The sequence below is a fragment of the Falco punctatus genome (genome assembly GCF_963210335.1).
Source record: "Falco punctatus genome assembly, contig: scaffold_211, whole genome shotgun sequence".
Lineage (NCBI taxonomy): Eukaryota > Metazoa > Chordata > Aves > Falconiformes > Falconidae > Falco > Falco punctatus.
In genome coordinates, this window is record NW_027660102.1 from 22990 (window position 1) to 38501 (window position 15512).

Sequence of the window (15512 nt, forward strand, 5' to 3'; positions counted from 1 at the left end):
CAACATACGCTTCGTACCAGCTCCGTTACATGCTCAAGTAGCAGACGCCTCAGACTCTGCTTTCCATCACAGATTACGATTTTTTGATGACGTTACTAAAGCTGGTCATCTATTAGTACGATAGGTTATGCCAGTGCCTGAAATGATTTTCGATCTCAGACGCTGCACAGAAACGCCGCAGTTTTTCACTGCAATAAGCAATTGATACCTCAGTCGGTACACGTCACCGAGTGAGTGCTAGGAGTGAAAAGTTTACATTTACCTCTCGCTCTTCGACAGCCAATGAATCCGGTAAACAAAACAACATCTTTAGCACACCGGTACCGAAGACACAGCGCAAAACCCCCCGTTAATGTGCTCCTGTATTTGTTTTAATTTCAAAGTAGCCACTTCAACTGATAAAGACAGCCGATTCTCTACCTGTAACTCTACTCCTCCTTATTATCCTGCTACAGAAAGAAACAAACCGCTAGCATTTCTACGTAACGACTTATTTTTCCAGAGAAGAATAAAAAGCCACAACCGACCAACCAAAAAAAAAAAACCAAACAGAAACAAAACAAACAAAAAAAAAAAACCCCCAAAACAACTCACCTCCTACCTTCTGTGTCCCAGGATGAAAAGTTTCCTTCGGGTTCTTCCCAAATTTGTCATGACCCACAGGACTGAAATGCAAACGAAATACTGCTTTAGAGGAGAGCGAGCACACACCTCGACATTAAACCATGAACTGGCTGTAGTCGGAATCGATTGCGAGAAGAATCGTTCAAAGAGCCTCGCTGACGTGGAATTTTTTGCGGAAGAGCCATTTATTTCCCACACGACTAACCGCTGAGACTTCTTAAACTTCTTTCTGATTTTAAAAACAGAAACAACTAGGACCCTGCACGGAGATCACTTTTAAGCGTACCGTATTTACTTAGGAAGCACAGAACTTTATTCCCTCGTCCTTCGCTTCGGCTTTCTACGTAACTGTCGTGAGCGTTTTAGGAAGACTCGGTAACCTATCCTATTTCATAAGCTTCTCTTCCATCCCTTTGAAAACAACTCCAGGCACGTCAAATGAAAAACGAGCTGCTCGGCGTCAGGCTCGTACCCCAAAGATCCACAAGCAAGACCAGCTGCCTCGCTCAACGGAAAGACCTCACGTACAGCATTTCTTCCCAACTCGTGTTTCTACGTGACTGTCATTTTCGCCCCTTTTTTTTCCCCTACCGTGAATTTCTGGAGCTGCGCAGCACGCCACGGAGTGCCAAATGCAGTCTGTCTGAGGCACACCGAGCTGACACGGAGGTCACATCCGATGCGCCTCTCCATCATCGCTTACGCTAGGCCACCACGCCGACAGGATCTCCCGTAGTTCCCTTCGAAAGCAATTAAAAGGCTGAGATTAATTTAATTGACAAAAAAGCAGGTTTGTCGTGCAGCTGAAATTCGTTGACATAGTCGGTACCGAAACTCACGCTGGCTGTGAACGGGGTGAAATGGCAAAGGACCATCAGCCAGGCCCGAGGGAAGGCTCAAAGGCTGTACAAGCTAAAGAACAGCCAGGGAAGGGATTTTAGTCCGAGCCCAGGCGGGCAAAAGGAGATGACGTTAGTCCTGCTGCCTGCAGGCGTGTGGGAAAATCACCCCGGGGTGGGGGGGGGAACTCGAGAAAATTGCGTCCTAACGGAAGCAGGGTATTACGGAGAGCTTTTTTTAGGGTAGGATACAGCTACAGCCTCGAGGACGGTCGGCACGCACACAGCCTGTACCGCCACCGCTCCCTAAGCAGCGGCTCGGCGCACGCCGACAGCGGTGACGGAGGACGAGCTTAAGGCAAAAAGCCAAAAGCAAACCCCTCAAAGCCCAGAACCGTTCTCAGGAACACAGGAGTTAAGCCTAAAAGCGGTTGAAAGCTGCCTCCTACCTCTTCCCCCTCCGAGACCGGCACGTTTCCTCGCGATCCCTTTTCGCAAACAAAAGACGGACGCCTGCGGTATCAGCTTGGTCCCGAAGCACCACGACGCGCTTGCTGGCTACACGCTCTCTTCTGACAAGGCTGACAGCTTCTCCGCACGCGACAGCCGAGGCCCTGTGAAACACGAGGAAGGCAAACACCGGTAACGTCTCGCAGGGGTCAGGAGGAAGTCAGGATGCACTCCATTCGGAGCCCGACGCGTTACCCAAAGGAATTACCCCAGCAGAACAAGAGGCAGGAACGATCGGTAGACAGGCAGACCACATGCACGGCAGCGATACCCCCGTCAGACTTGCAGGGCGCTTCCAGTCCCAGCCCGCTGCCGCGGCTCAGGCCGGCGGCTGGGGGAAAGACAAAGCCCCGCGCAGAGCTGCGGCGGCTGCCCGGGCAGCCCAGAGGCGGCGGGGGGGGGGGGGGGGGCGGCAGGTCGCCGCGGGCCGACCCCTCCCTCTCCCGGGCCCCGCCAGGCCGCCACAAGCGGCGAGCACCGGGGCCGCCCCGCCGCCGCTCCTCGCCTCCTCGCTGAGGTAGCGGCGCAGCCCCGACAGACAAAAAAAAAAAAAAAAAAAAAAAAACCCAGCCCAAAATAGGCAGCACCGTGAGGAGCCCGCTGACCACCGTCGCTGCCGGGGAGACGAGAACGGCCGGCAGCCCCGCCGGTCCCGGGCCGGGCCGCCCGCCTCAGCCCGCCCGCCGCCGGCACCAGGCGCTCCCCGCCGCGGCCGAGCGCCGGCCCGCCGCATCCCCCGCCCCGCCCCCCCCGCTTCGGCCGCTGCCCGCCGGCCCCCGCCCGCCCGCCCGCCCGCCCTCAGGCCGAGCGCTCACCCAGCGCGCCGCCGCACGTCCCGGCCCGAAAGTCTTCCAGGCTGCCGGCGAAGGCTCCGCACCGCCACGGGCGCGGCGGCGCGCCGCGCGGGCTTGAAATGAACCCCACTTCCGGGGCCGTCTGCGTAACCCGTACGTGCGAGGCCGAAGCCCCGCCCCTAGGGGGCAAGCCGTTTCCGCGCACGCGCAAAAGCGGAATTGCGTCATACGCATGCGACGTCGCCGGAGACCACGCCCCCTTTGGCTTCAGTCCGGCACTGCGCATGCGCTGCCCTTAGTTTTGCCAGTACCTCTTCTGCGCATGCGCGAAAGCGGAATTGCGTCATACGCATGCGACGTCGCCGGAGACCACGCCCCCTTTGGCTTCAAGCCGGCACTGCGCATGCGCTGCCCTTAGTTTTGCCAGTACCTCTTCTGCGCATGCGCAGAAGCGGAATTGCGTCATCACCACGCGACTACTCCCCCAGACCACGCCCCCTTTGGCTTCAAGCCCCGTCTGCGCATGCGCTGCCCTTACTCTGCAGGGCGGCCACGCTGCTGCCGCCTGGCGAAAAAATTTCGGTACTGCAGCCAGTCTACCTAACAGACTGCACCCTTTATTAGACGAATGGAAGCGAGAAGGGAACTCTGCCCACGGCCCCTTAGCAAGTCGCCCGGCTTCACATCTCGCTGGATCAACTTCTTCCAGTGAACATATTCAATTCCACCAGTCTAGAGAAAAAGAGAAAAAAAAAAAAAAAAAAAAAAAAAAGAAAAAACAAAAGAATCACTCGAGAGACCAGGCATACACTTTTTTTTTTTTTTTTTCCTTATAAAAACACCAGCAACATTGTCTTCACGATAAAAGAGGCAATGAAACCTTTTCTTGTCAAATGTAAGGGCACTAAAGAGAAGGTAATTCGACAGACAAGACAGAAACCTCTCCAGCTCTTTCCCCACGTCTATTTGGCATTCGTTTCCAAAAACTTTCTCGGGTGAACGTCTTTTGTCTTTGAGCAGTGCGACAGGCGGTTTGCAAACGGCACAAGTCTCTGCTTTTGAAAAATCAACTCAGACTCTGTAATCACTTTAGATGGGGCACTTTGTGTTTCAGAGAAACAAAACCAACGCTGAGTCTTTCCTTGAACGACACAGGCCTGTTCACCTTTAAATCAGAGAAACAACGGACGTGGTTCTGATCTCTCAAGGAATCTTTACTTTCCAACAGACTGCACCGTCAGGATCAACAAAGCAGTTTCCTACCGTTTCGCCAGCGAGCCAGAGGACTGTCTCGAGACTCAGTTTCCTTGAACAAACACCGAAGAGATCTTCAAGACTCGGTCCAAATGGCTCCGTCAACCTTGAAATCGTAGTCCCCTTCAGCTCCACACCGCTTCATTCTGGGAACGCCCGCTAGAAAAAAAAGGAACAGTTTATTCAGTGTAACGATTCGATTGGTATACAAGCCTTCAAGGCTCCCAAGACCAAGCCTAAGAGGGTCAGGACCGTGCATGTTTGTACTCGCAGTGAAGCTCAACACCTTAGGCAACCCTCAGCCGAGACAAAGGTGAAAAACTCACCGGCGCCGAACGTTTCCTCGTCTGTAAGCTGCCCATCCTTAGCATGCAGGACTCCACATTCAAAATTCACAGGTCCCGGAGAAAGAAAACCAAAAACTACAGGACAAACAGACAATCAAACAAAAGACCTCAAATAAGGTTTCCTCTAAGGACTGTTAGATACATCTTTTGTACACGACCTACGCACGGCAACATACGCTTCGTACCAGCTCCGTTACATGCTCAAGTAGCAGACGCCTCAGACTCTGCTTTCCATCACAGATTACGATTTTTTGATGACGTTACTAAAGCTGGTCATCTATTAGTACGATAGGTTATGCCAGTGCCTGAAATGATTTTCGATCTCAGACGCTGCACAGAAACGCCGCAGTTTTTCACTGCAATAAGCAATTGATACCTCAGTCGGTACACGTCACCGAGTGAGTGCTAGGAGTGAAAAGTTTACATTTACCTCTCGCTCTTCGACAGCCAATGAATCCGGTAAACAAAACAACATCTTTAGCACACCGGTACCGAAGACACAGCGCAAAACCCCCCGTTAATGTGCTCCTGTATTTGTTTTAATTTCAAAGTAGCCACTTCAACTGATAAAGACAGCCGATTCTCTACCTGTAACTCTACTCCTCCTTATTATCCTGCTACAGAAAGAAACAAACCGCTAGCATTTCTACGTAACGACTTATTTTTCCAGAGAAGAATAAAAAGCCACAACCGACCAACCAAAAAAAAAAAACCAAACAGAAACAAAACAAACAAAAAAAAAAAACCCCCAAAACAACTCACCTCCTACCTTCTGTGTCCCAGGATGAAAAGTTTCCTTCGGGTTCTTCCCAAATTTGTCATGACCCACAGGACTGAAATGCAAACGAAATACTGCTTTAGAGGAGAGCGAGCACACACCTCGACATTAAACCATGAACTGGCTGTAGTCGGAATCGATTGCGAGAAGAATCGTTCAAAGAGCCTCGCTGACGTGGAATTTTTTGCGGAAGAGCCATTTATTTCCCACACGACTAACCGCTGAGACTTCTTAAACTTCTTTCTGATTTTAAAAACAGAAACAACTAGGACCCTGCACGGAGATCACTTTTAAGCGTACCGTATTTACTTAGGAAGCACAGAACTTTATTCCCTCGTCCTTCGCTTCGGCTTTCTACGTAACTGTCGTGAGCGTTTTAGGAAGACTCGGTAACCTATCCTATTTCATAAGCTTCTCTTCCATCCCTTTGAAAACAACTCCAGGCACGTCAAATGAAAAACGAGCTGCTCGGCGTCAGGCTCGTACCCCAAAGATCCACAAGCAAGACCAGCTGCCTCGCTCAACGGAAAGACCTCACGTACAGCATTTCTTCCCAACTCGTGTTTCTACGTGACTGTCATTTTCGCCCCTTTTTTTTCCCCTACCGTGAATTTCTGGAGCTGCGCAGCACGCCACGGAGTGCCAAATGCAGTCTGTCTGAGGCACACCGAGCTGACACGGAGGTCACATCCGATGCGCCTCTCCATCATCGCTTACGCTAGGCCACCACGCCGACAGGATCTCCCGTAGTTCCCTTCGAAAGCAATTAAAAGGCTGAGATTAATTTAATTGACAAAAAAGCAGGTTTGTCGTGCAGCTGAAATTCGTTGACATAGTCGGTACCGAAACTCACGCTGGCTGTGAACGGGGTGAAATGGCAAAGGACCATCAGCCAGGCCCGAGGGAAGGCTCAAAGGCTGTACAAGCTAAAGAACAGCCAGGGAAGGGATTTTAGCCCGAGCCCAGGCGGGCAAAAGGAGATGACGTTAGTCCTGCTGCCTGCAGGCGTGTGGGAAAATCACCCCGGGGTGGGGGGGGGAACTCGAGAAAATTGCGTCCTAACGGAAGCAGGGTATTACGGAGAGCTTTTTTTAGGGTAGGATACAGCTACAGCCTCGAGGACGGTCGGCACGCACACAGCCTGTACCGCCACCGCTCCCTAAGCAGCGGCTCGGCGCACGCCGACAGCGGTGACGGAGGACGAGCTTAAGGCAAAAAGCCAAAAGCAAACCCCTCAAAGCCCAGAACCGTTCTCAGGAACACAGGAGTTAAGCCTAAAAGCGGTTGAAAGCTGCCTCCTACCTCTTCCCCCTCCGAGACCGGCACGTTTCCTCGCGATCCCTTTTCGCAAACAAAAGACGGACGCCTGCGGTATCAGCTTGGTCCCGAAGCACCACGACGCGCTTGCTGGCTACACGCTCTCTTCTGACAAGGCTGACAGCTTCTCCGCACGCGACAGCCGAGGCCCTGTGAAACACGAGGAAGGCAAACACCGGTAACGTCTCGCAGGGGTCAGGAGGAAGTCAGGATGCACTCCATTCGGAGCCCGACGCGTTACCCAAAGGAATTACCCCAGCAGAACAAGAGGCAGGAACGATCGGTAGACAGGCAGACCACATGCACGGCAGCGATACCCCCGTCAGACTTGCAGGGCGCTTCCAGTCCCAGCCCGCTGCCGCGGCTCAGGCCGGCGGCTGGGGGAAAGACAAAGCCCCGCGCAGAGCTGCGGCGGCTGCCCGGGCAGCCCAGAGGCGGCGGGGGGGGGGGGGGGGGCGGCAGGTCGCCGCGGGCCGACCCCTCCCTCTCCCGGGCCCCGCCAGGCCGCCACAAGCGGCGAGCACCGGGGCCGCCCCGCCGCCGCTCCTCGCCTCCTCGCTGAGGTAGCGGCGCAGCCCCGACAGACAAAAAAAAAAAAAAAAAAAAAAAAACCCAGCCCAAAATAGGCAGCACCGTGAGGAGCCCGCTGACCACCGTCGCTGCCGGGGAGACGAGAACGGCCGGCAGCCCCGCCGGTCCCGGGCCGGGCCGCCCGCCTCAGCCCGCCCGCCGCCGGCACCAGGCGCTCCCCGCCGCGGCCGAGCGCCGGCCCGCCGCATCCCCCGCCCCGCCCCCCCCGCTTCGGCCGCTGCCCGCCGGCCCCCGCCCGCCCGCCCGCCCGCCCTCAGGCCGAGCGCTCACCCAGCGCGCCGCCGCACGTCCCGGCCCGAAAGTCTTCCAGGCTGCCGGCGAAGGCTCCGCACCGCCACGGGCGCGGCGGCGCGCCGCGCGGGCTTGAAATGAACCCCACTTCCGGGGCCGTCTGCGTAACCCGTACGTGCGAGGCCGAAGCCCCGCCCCTAGGGGGCAAGCCGTTTCCGCGCACGCGCAAAAGCGGAATTGCGTCATACGCATGCGACGTCGCCGGAGACCACGCCCCCTTTGGCTTCAGTCCGGCACTGCGCATGCGCTGCCCTTAGTTTTGCCAGTACCTCTTCTGCGCATGCGCGAAAGCGGAATTGCGTCATACGCATGCGACGTCGCCGGAGACCACGCCCCCTTTGGCTTCAAGCCGGCACTGCGCATGCGCTGCCCTTAGTTTTGCCAGTACCTCTTCTGCGCATGCGCAGAAGCGGAATTGCGTCATCACCACGCGACTACTCCCCCAGACCACGCCCCCTTTGGCTTCAAGCCCCGTCTGCGCATGCGCTGCCCTTACTCTGCAGGGCGGCCACGCTGCTGCCGCCTGGCGAAAAAATTTGGGTACTGCAGCCAGTCTACCTAACAGACTGCACCCTTTATTAGACGAATGGAAGCGAGAAGGGAACTCTGCCCACGGCCCCTTAGCAAGTCGCCCGGCTTCACATCTCGCTGGATCAACTTCTTCCAGTGAACATATTCAATTCCACCAGTCTAGAGAAAAAGAGAAAAAAAAAAAAAAAAAAAAAAAAAAGAAAAAACAAAAGAATCACTCGAGAGACCAGGCATACACTTTTTTTTTTTTTTTTTCCTTATAAAAACACCAGCAACATTGTCTTCACGATAAAAGAGGCAATGAAACCTTTTCTTGTCAAATGTAAGGGCACTAAAGAGAAGGTAATTCGACAGACAAGACAGAAACCTCTCCAGCTCTTTCCCCACGTCTATTTGGCATTCGTTTCCAAAAACTTTCTCGGGTGAACGTCTTTTGTCTTTGAGCAGTGCGACAGGCGGTTTGCAAACGGCACAAGTCTCTGCTTTTGAAAAATCAACTCAGACTCTGTAATCACTTTAGATGGGGCACTTTGTGTTTCAGAGAAACAAAACCAACGCTGAGTCTTTCCTTGAACGACACAGGCCTGTTCACCTTTAAATCAGAGAAACAACGGACGTGGTTCTGATCTCTCAAGGAATCTTTACTTTCCAACAGACTGCACCGTCAGGATCAACAAAGCAGTTTCCTACCGTTTCGCCAGCGAGCCAGAGGACTGTCTCGAGACTCAGTTTCCTTGAACAAACACCGAAGAGATCTTCAAGACTCGGTCCAAATGGCTCCGTCAACCTTGAAATCGTAGTCCCCTTCAGCTCCACACCGCTTCATTCTGGGAACGCCCGCTAGAAAAAAAAGGAACAGTTTATTCAGTGTAACGATTCGATTGGTATACAAGCCTTCAAGGCTCCCAAGACCAAGCCTAAGAGGGTCAGGACCGTGCATGTTTGTACTCGCAGTGAAGCTCAACACCTTAGGCAACCCTCAGCCGAGACAAAGGTGAAAAACTCACCGGCGCCGAACGTTTCCTCGTCTGTAAGCTGCCCATCCTTAGCATGCAGGACTCCACATTCAAAATTCACAGGTCCCGGAGAAAGAAAACCAAAAACTACAGGACAAACAGACAATCAAACAAAAGACCTCAAATAAGGTTTCCTCTAAGGACTGTTAGATACATCTTTTGTACACGACCTACGCACGGCAACATACGCTTCGTACCAGCTCCGTTACATGCTCAAGTAGCAGACGCCTCAGACTCTGCTTTCCATCACAGATTACGATTTTTTGATGACGTTACTAAAGCTGGTCATCTATTAGTACGATAGGTTATGCCAGTGCCTGAAATGATTTTCGATCTCAGACGCTGCACAGAAACGCCGCAGTTTTTCACTGCAATAAGCAATTGATACCTCAGTCGGTACACGTCACCGAGTGAGTGCTAGGAGTGAAAAGTTTACATTTACCTCTCGCTCTTCGACAGCCAATGAATCCGGTAAACAAAACAACATCTTTAGCACACCGGTACCGAAGACACAGCGCAAAACCCCCCGTTAATGTGCTCCTGTATTTGTTTTAATTTCAAAGTAGCCACTTCAACTGATAAAGACAGCCGATTCTCTACCTGTAACTCTACTCCTCCTTATTATCCTGCTACAGAAAGAAACAAACCGCTAGCATTTCTACGTAACGACTTATTTTTCCAGAGAAGAATAAAAAGCCACAACCGACCAACCAAAAAAAAAAAACCAAACAGAAACAAAACAAACAAAAAAAAAAAACCCCCAAAACAACTCACCTCCTACCTTCTGTGTCCCAGGATGAAAAGTTTCCTTCGGGTTCTTCCCAAATTTGTCATGACCCACAGGACTGAAATGCAAACGAAATACTGCTTTAGAGGAGAGCGAGCACACACCTCGACATTAAACCATGAACTGGCTGTAGTCGGAATCGATTGCGAGAAGAATCGTTCAAAGAGCCTCGCTGACGTGGAATTTTTTGCGGAAGAGCCATTTATTTCCCACACGACTAACCGCTGAGACTTCTTAAACTTCTTTCTGATTTTAAAAACAGAAACAACTAGGACCCTGCACGGAGATCACTTTTAAGCGTACCGTATTTACTTAGGAAGCACAGAACTTTATTCCCTCGTCCTTCGCTTCGGCTTTCTACGTAACTGTCGTGAGCGTTTTAGGAAGACTCGGTAACCTATCCTATTTCATAAGCTTCTCTTCCATCCCTTTGAAAACAACTCCAGGCACGTCAAATGAAAAACGAGCTGCTCGGCGTCAGGCTCGTACCCCAAAGATCCACAAGCAAGACCAGCTGCCTCGCTCAACGGAAAGACCTCACGTACAGCATTTCTTCCCAACTCGTGTTTCTACGTGACTGTCATTTTCGCCCCTTTTTTTTCCCCTACCGTGAATTTCTGGAGCTGCGCAGCACGCCACGGAGTGCCAAATGCAGTCTGTCTGAGGCACACCGAGCTGACACGGAGGTCACATCCGATGCGCCTCTCCATCATCGCTTACGCTAGGCCACCACGCCGACAGGATCTCCCGTAGTTCCCTTCGAAAGCAATTAAAAGGCTGAGATTAATTTAATTGACAAAAAAGCAGGTTTGTCGTGCAGCTGAAATTCGTTGACATAGTCGGTACCGAAACTCACGCTGGCTGTGAACGGGGTGAAATGGCAAAGGACCATCAGCCAGGCCCGAGGGAAGGCTCAAAGGCTGTACAAGCTAAAGAACAGCCAGGGAAGGGATTTTAGTCCGAGCCCAGGCGGGCAAAAGGAGATGACGTTAGTCCTGCTGCCTGCAGGCGTGTGGGAAAATCACCCCGGGGTGGGGGGGGGAACTCGAGAAAATTGCGTCCTAACGGAAGCAGGGTATTACGGAGAGCTTTTTTTAGGGTAGGATACAGCTACAGCCTCGAGGACGGTCGGCACGCACACAGCCTGTACCGCCACCGCTCCCTAAGCAGCGGCTCGGCGCACGCCGACAGCGGTGACGGAGGACGAGCTTAAGGCAAAAAGCCAAAAGCAAACCCCTCAAAGCCCAGAACCGTTCTCAGGAACACAGGAGTTAAGCCTAAAAGCGGTTGAAAGCTGCCTCCTACCTCTTCCCCCTCCGAGACCGGCACGTTTCCTCGCGATCCCTTTTCGCAAACAAAAGACGGACGCCTGCGGTATCAGCTTGGTCCCGAAGCACCACGACGCGCTTGCTGGCTACACGCTCTCTTCTGACAAGGCTGACAGCTTCTCCGCACGCGACAGCCGAGGCCCTGTGAAACACGAGGAAGGCAAACACCGGTAACGTCTCGCAGGGGTCAGGAGGAAGTCAGGATGCACTCCATTCGGAGCCCGACGCGTTACCCAAAGGAATTACCCCAGCAGAACAAGAGGCAGGAACGATCGGTAGACAGGCAGACCACATGCACGGCAGCGATACCCCCGTCAGACTTGCAGGGCGCTTCCAGTCCCAGCCCGCTGCCGCGGCTCAGGCCGGCGGCTGGGGGAAAGACAAAGCCCCGCGCAGAGCTGCGGCGGCTGCCCGGGCAGCCCAGAGGCGGCGGGGGGGGGGGGGGGGGCGGCAGGTCGCCGCGGGCCGACCCCTCCCTCTCCCGGGCCCCGCCAGGCCGCCACAAGCGGCGAGCACCGGGGCCGCCCCGCCGCCGCTCCTCGCCTCCTCGCTGAGGTAGCGGCGCAGCCCCGACAGACAAAAAAAAAAAAAAAAAAAAAAAAAACCCAGCCCAAAATAGGCAGCACCGTGAGGAGCCCGCTGACCACCGTCGCTGCCGGGGAGACGAGAACGGCCGGCAGCCCCGCCGGTCCCGGGCCGGGCCGCCCGCCTCAGCCCGCCCGCCGCCGGCACCAGGCGCTCCCCGCCGCGGCCGAGCGCCGGCCCGCCGCATCCCCCGCCCCGCCCCCCCCGCTTCGGCCGCTGCCCGCCGGCCCCCGCCCGCCCGCCCGCCCGCCCTCAGGCCGAGCGCTCACCCAGCGCGCCGCCGCACGTCCCGGCCCGAAAGTCTTCCAGGCTGCCGGCGAAGGCTCCGCACCGCCACGGGCGCGGCGGCGCGCCGCGCGGGCTTGAAATGAACCCCACTTCCGGGGCCGTCTGCGTAACCCGTACGTGCGAGGCCGAAGCCCCGCCCCTAGGGGGCAAGCCGTTTCCGCGCACGCGCAAAAGCGGAATTGCGTCATACGCATGCGACGTCGCCGGAGACCACGCCCCCTTTGGCTTCAGTCCGGCACTGCGCATGCGCTGCCCTTAGTTTTGCCAGTACCTCTTCTGCGCATGCGCGAAAGCGGAATTGCGTCATACGCATGCGACGCCGCCGGAGACCACGCCCCCTTTGGCTTCAAGCCGGCACTGCGCATGCGCTGCCCTTAGTTTTGCCAGTACCTCTTCTGCGCATGCGCAGAAGCGGAATTGCGTCATCACCACGCGACTACTCCCCCAGACCACGCCCCCTTTGGCTTCAAGCCCCGTCTGCGCATGCGCTGCCCTTACTCTGCAGGGCGGCCACGCTGCTGCCGCCTGGCGAAAAAATTTGGGTACTGCAGCCAGTCTACCTAACAGACTGCACCCTTTATTAGACGAATGGAAGCGAGAAGGGAACTCTGCCCACGGCCCCTTAGCAAGTCGCCCGGCTTCACATCTCGCTGGATCAACTTCTTCCAGTGAACATATTCAATTCCACCAGTCTAGAGAAAAAGAGAAAAAAAAAAAAAAAAAAAAAAAAAAGAAAAAACAAAAGAATCACTCGAGAGACCAGGCATACACTTTTTTTTTTTTTTTTTCCTTATAAAAACACCAGCAACATTGTCTTCACGATAAAAGAGGCAATGAAACCTTTTCTTGTCAAATGTAAGGGCACTAAAGAGAAGGTAATTCGACAGACAAGACAGAAACCTCTCCAGCTCTTTCCCCACGTCTATTTGGCATTCGTTTCCAAAAACTTTCTCGGGTGAACGTCTTTTGTCTTTGAGCAGTGCGACAGGCGGTTTGCAAACGGCACAAGTCTCTGCTTTTGAAAAATCAACTCAGACTCTGTAATCACTTTAGATGGGGCACTTTGTGTTTCAGAGAAACAAAACCAACGCTGAGTCTTTCCTTGAACGACACAGGCCTGTTCACCTTTAAATCAGAGAAACAACGGACGTGGTTCTGATCTCTCAAGGAATCTTTACTTTCCAACAGACTGCACCGTCAGGATCAACAAAGCAGTTTCCTACCGTTTCGCCAGCGAGCCAGAGGACTGTCTCGAGACTAAGTTTCCTTGAACAAACACCGAAGAGATCTTCAAGACTCGGTCCAAATGGCTCCGTCAACCTTGAAATCGTAGTCCCCTTCAGCTCCACACCGCTTCATTCTGGGAACGCCCGCTAGAAAAAAAAGGAACAGTTTATTCAGTGTAACGATTCGATTGGTATACAAGCCTTCAAGGCTCCCAAGACCAAGCCTAAGAGGGTCAGGACCGTGCATGTTTGTACTCGCAGTGAAGCTCAACACCTTAGGCAACCCTCAGCCGAGACAAAGGTGAAAAACTCACCGGCGCCGAACGTTTCCTCGTCTGTAAGCTGCCCATCCTTAGCATGCAGGACTCCACATTCAAAATTCACAGGTCCCGGAGAAAGAAAACCAAAAACTACAGGACAAACAGACAATCAAACAAAAGACCTCAAATAAGGTTTCCTCTAAGGACTGTTAGATACATCTTTTGTACACGACCTACGCACGGCAACATACGCTTCGTACCAGCTCCGTTACATGCTCAAGTAGCAGACGCCTCAGACTCTGCTTTCCATCACAGATTACGATTTTTTGATGACGTTACTAAAGCTGGTCATCTATTAGTACGATAGGTTATGCCAGTGCCTGAAATGATTTTCGATCTCAGACGCTGCACAGAAACGCCGCAGTTTTTCACTGCAATAAGCAATTGATACCTCAGTCGGTACACGTCACCGAGTGAGTGCTAGGAGTGAAAAGTTTACATTTACCTCTCGCTCTTCGACAGCCAATGAATCCGGTAAACAAAACAACATCTTTAGCACACCGGTACCGAAGACACAGCGCAAAACCCCCCGTTAATGTGCTCCTGTATTTGTTTTAATTTCAAAGTAGCCACTTCAACTGATAAAGACAGCCGATTCTCTACCTGTAACTCTACTCCTCCTTATTATCCTGCTACAGAAAGAAACAAACCGCTAGCATTTCTACGTAACGACTTATTTTTCCAGAGAAGAATAAAAAGCCACAACCGACCAACCAAAAAAAAAAAACCAAACAGAAACAAAACAAACAAAAAAAAAAAACCCCCAAAACAACTCACCTCCTACCTTCTGTGTCCCAGGATGAAAAGTTTCCTTCGGGTTCTTCCCAAATTTGTCATGACCCACAGGACTGAAATGCAAACGAAATACTGCTTTAGAGGAGAGCGAGCACACACCTCGACATTAAACCATGAACTGGCTGTAGTCGGAATCGATTGCGAGAAGAATCGTTCAAAGAGCCTCGCTGACGTGGAATTTTTTGCGGAAGAGCCATTTATTTCCCACACGACTAACCGCTGAGACTTCTTAAACTTCTTTCTGATTTTAAAAACAGAAACAACTAGGACCCTGCACGGAGATCACTTTTAAGCGTACCGTATTTACTTAGGAAGCACAGAACTTTATTCCCTCGTCCTTCGCTTCGGCTTTCTACGTAACTGTCGTGAGCGTTTTAGGAAGACTCGGTAACCTATCCTATTTCATAAGCTTCTCTTCCATCCCTTTGAAAACAACTCCAGGCACGTCAAATGAAAAACGAGCTGCTCGGCGTCAGGCTCGTACCCCAAAGATCCACAAGCAAGACCAGCTGCCTCGCTCAACGGAAAGACCTCACGTACAGCATTTCTTCCCAACTCGTGTTTCTACGTGACTGTCATTTTCGCCCCTTTTTTTTCCCCTACCGTGAATTTCTGGAGCTGCGCAGCACGCCACGGAGTGCCAAATGCAGTCTGTCTGAGGCACACCGAGCTGACACGGAGGTCACATCCGATGCGCCTCTCCATCATCGCTTACGCTAGGCCACCACGCCGACAGGATCTCCCGTAGTTCCCTTCGAAAGCAATTAAAAGGCTGAGATTAATTTAATTGACAAAAAAGCAGGTTTGTCGTGCAGCTGAAATTCGTTGACATAGTCGGTACCGAAACTCACGCTGGCTGTGAACGGGGTGAAATGGCAAAGGACCATCAGCCAGGCCCGAGGGAAGGCTCAAAGGCTGTACAAGCTAAAGAACAGCCAGGGAAGGGATTTTAGTCCGAGCCCAGGCGGGCAAAAGGAGATGACGTTAGTCCTGCTGCCTGCAGGCGTGTGGGAAAATCACCCCGGGGTGGGGGGGGGAACTCGAGAAAATTGCGTCCTAACGGAAGCAGGGTATTACGGAGAGCTTTTTTTAGGGTAGGATACAGCTACAGCCTCGAGGACGGTCGGCACGCACACAGCCTGTACCGCCACCGCTCCCTAAGCAGCGGCTCGGCGCACGCCGACAGCGGTGACGGAGGACGAGCTTAAGGCAAAAAGCCAAAAGCAAACCCCTCAAAGCCCAGAACCGTTCTCAGGAACACAGGAGTTAAGCCTAAAAGCGGTTGAAAGCT

At 53.1% G+C, this 15512-nt stretch overlaps 1 long non-coding RNA gene across 4 annotated transcripts; it reads right to left on the minus strand.

Moving 5' to 3' along the window:
* Positions 1-3364: 3364 nt before the first annotated feature.
* On the minus strand, positions 3365-13516 carry LOC308057499. Of its 4 annotated transcripts, none has more exons than XR_013925298.1 (15): positions 13421-13516; positions 13104-13253; positions 11862-12572; positions 10985-11149; positions 10288-10436; positions 9674-9737; positions 8884-8979; positions 8567-8716; positions 7325-8035; positions 6449-6613; positions 5752-5900; positions 5131-5201; positions 4348-4443; positions 4031-4180; positions 3365-3499 (listed from the first exon to the last, which is right to left on the minus strand). It is a non-coding gene; the product is annotated as an uncharacterized lncRNA (long non-coding RNA). The 4 variants fall into 4 exon arrangements; XR_013925299.1 differs by having other exon boundaries at positions 7842-8035; positions 9667-9737; XR_013925300.1 differs by having other exon boundaries at positions 5138-5201; positions 9667-9737.
* Positions 13517-15512: the final 1996 nt, after the last annotated feature.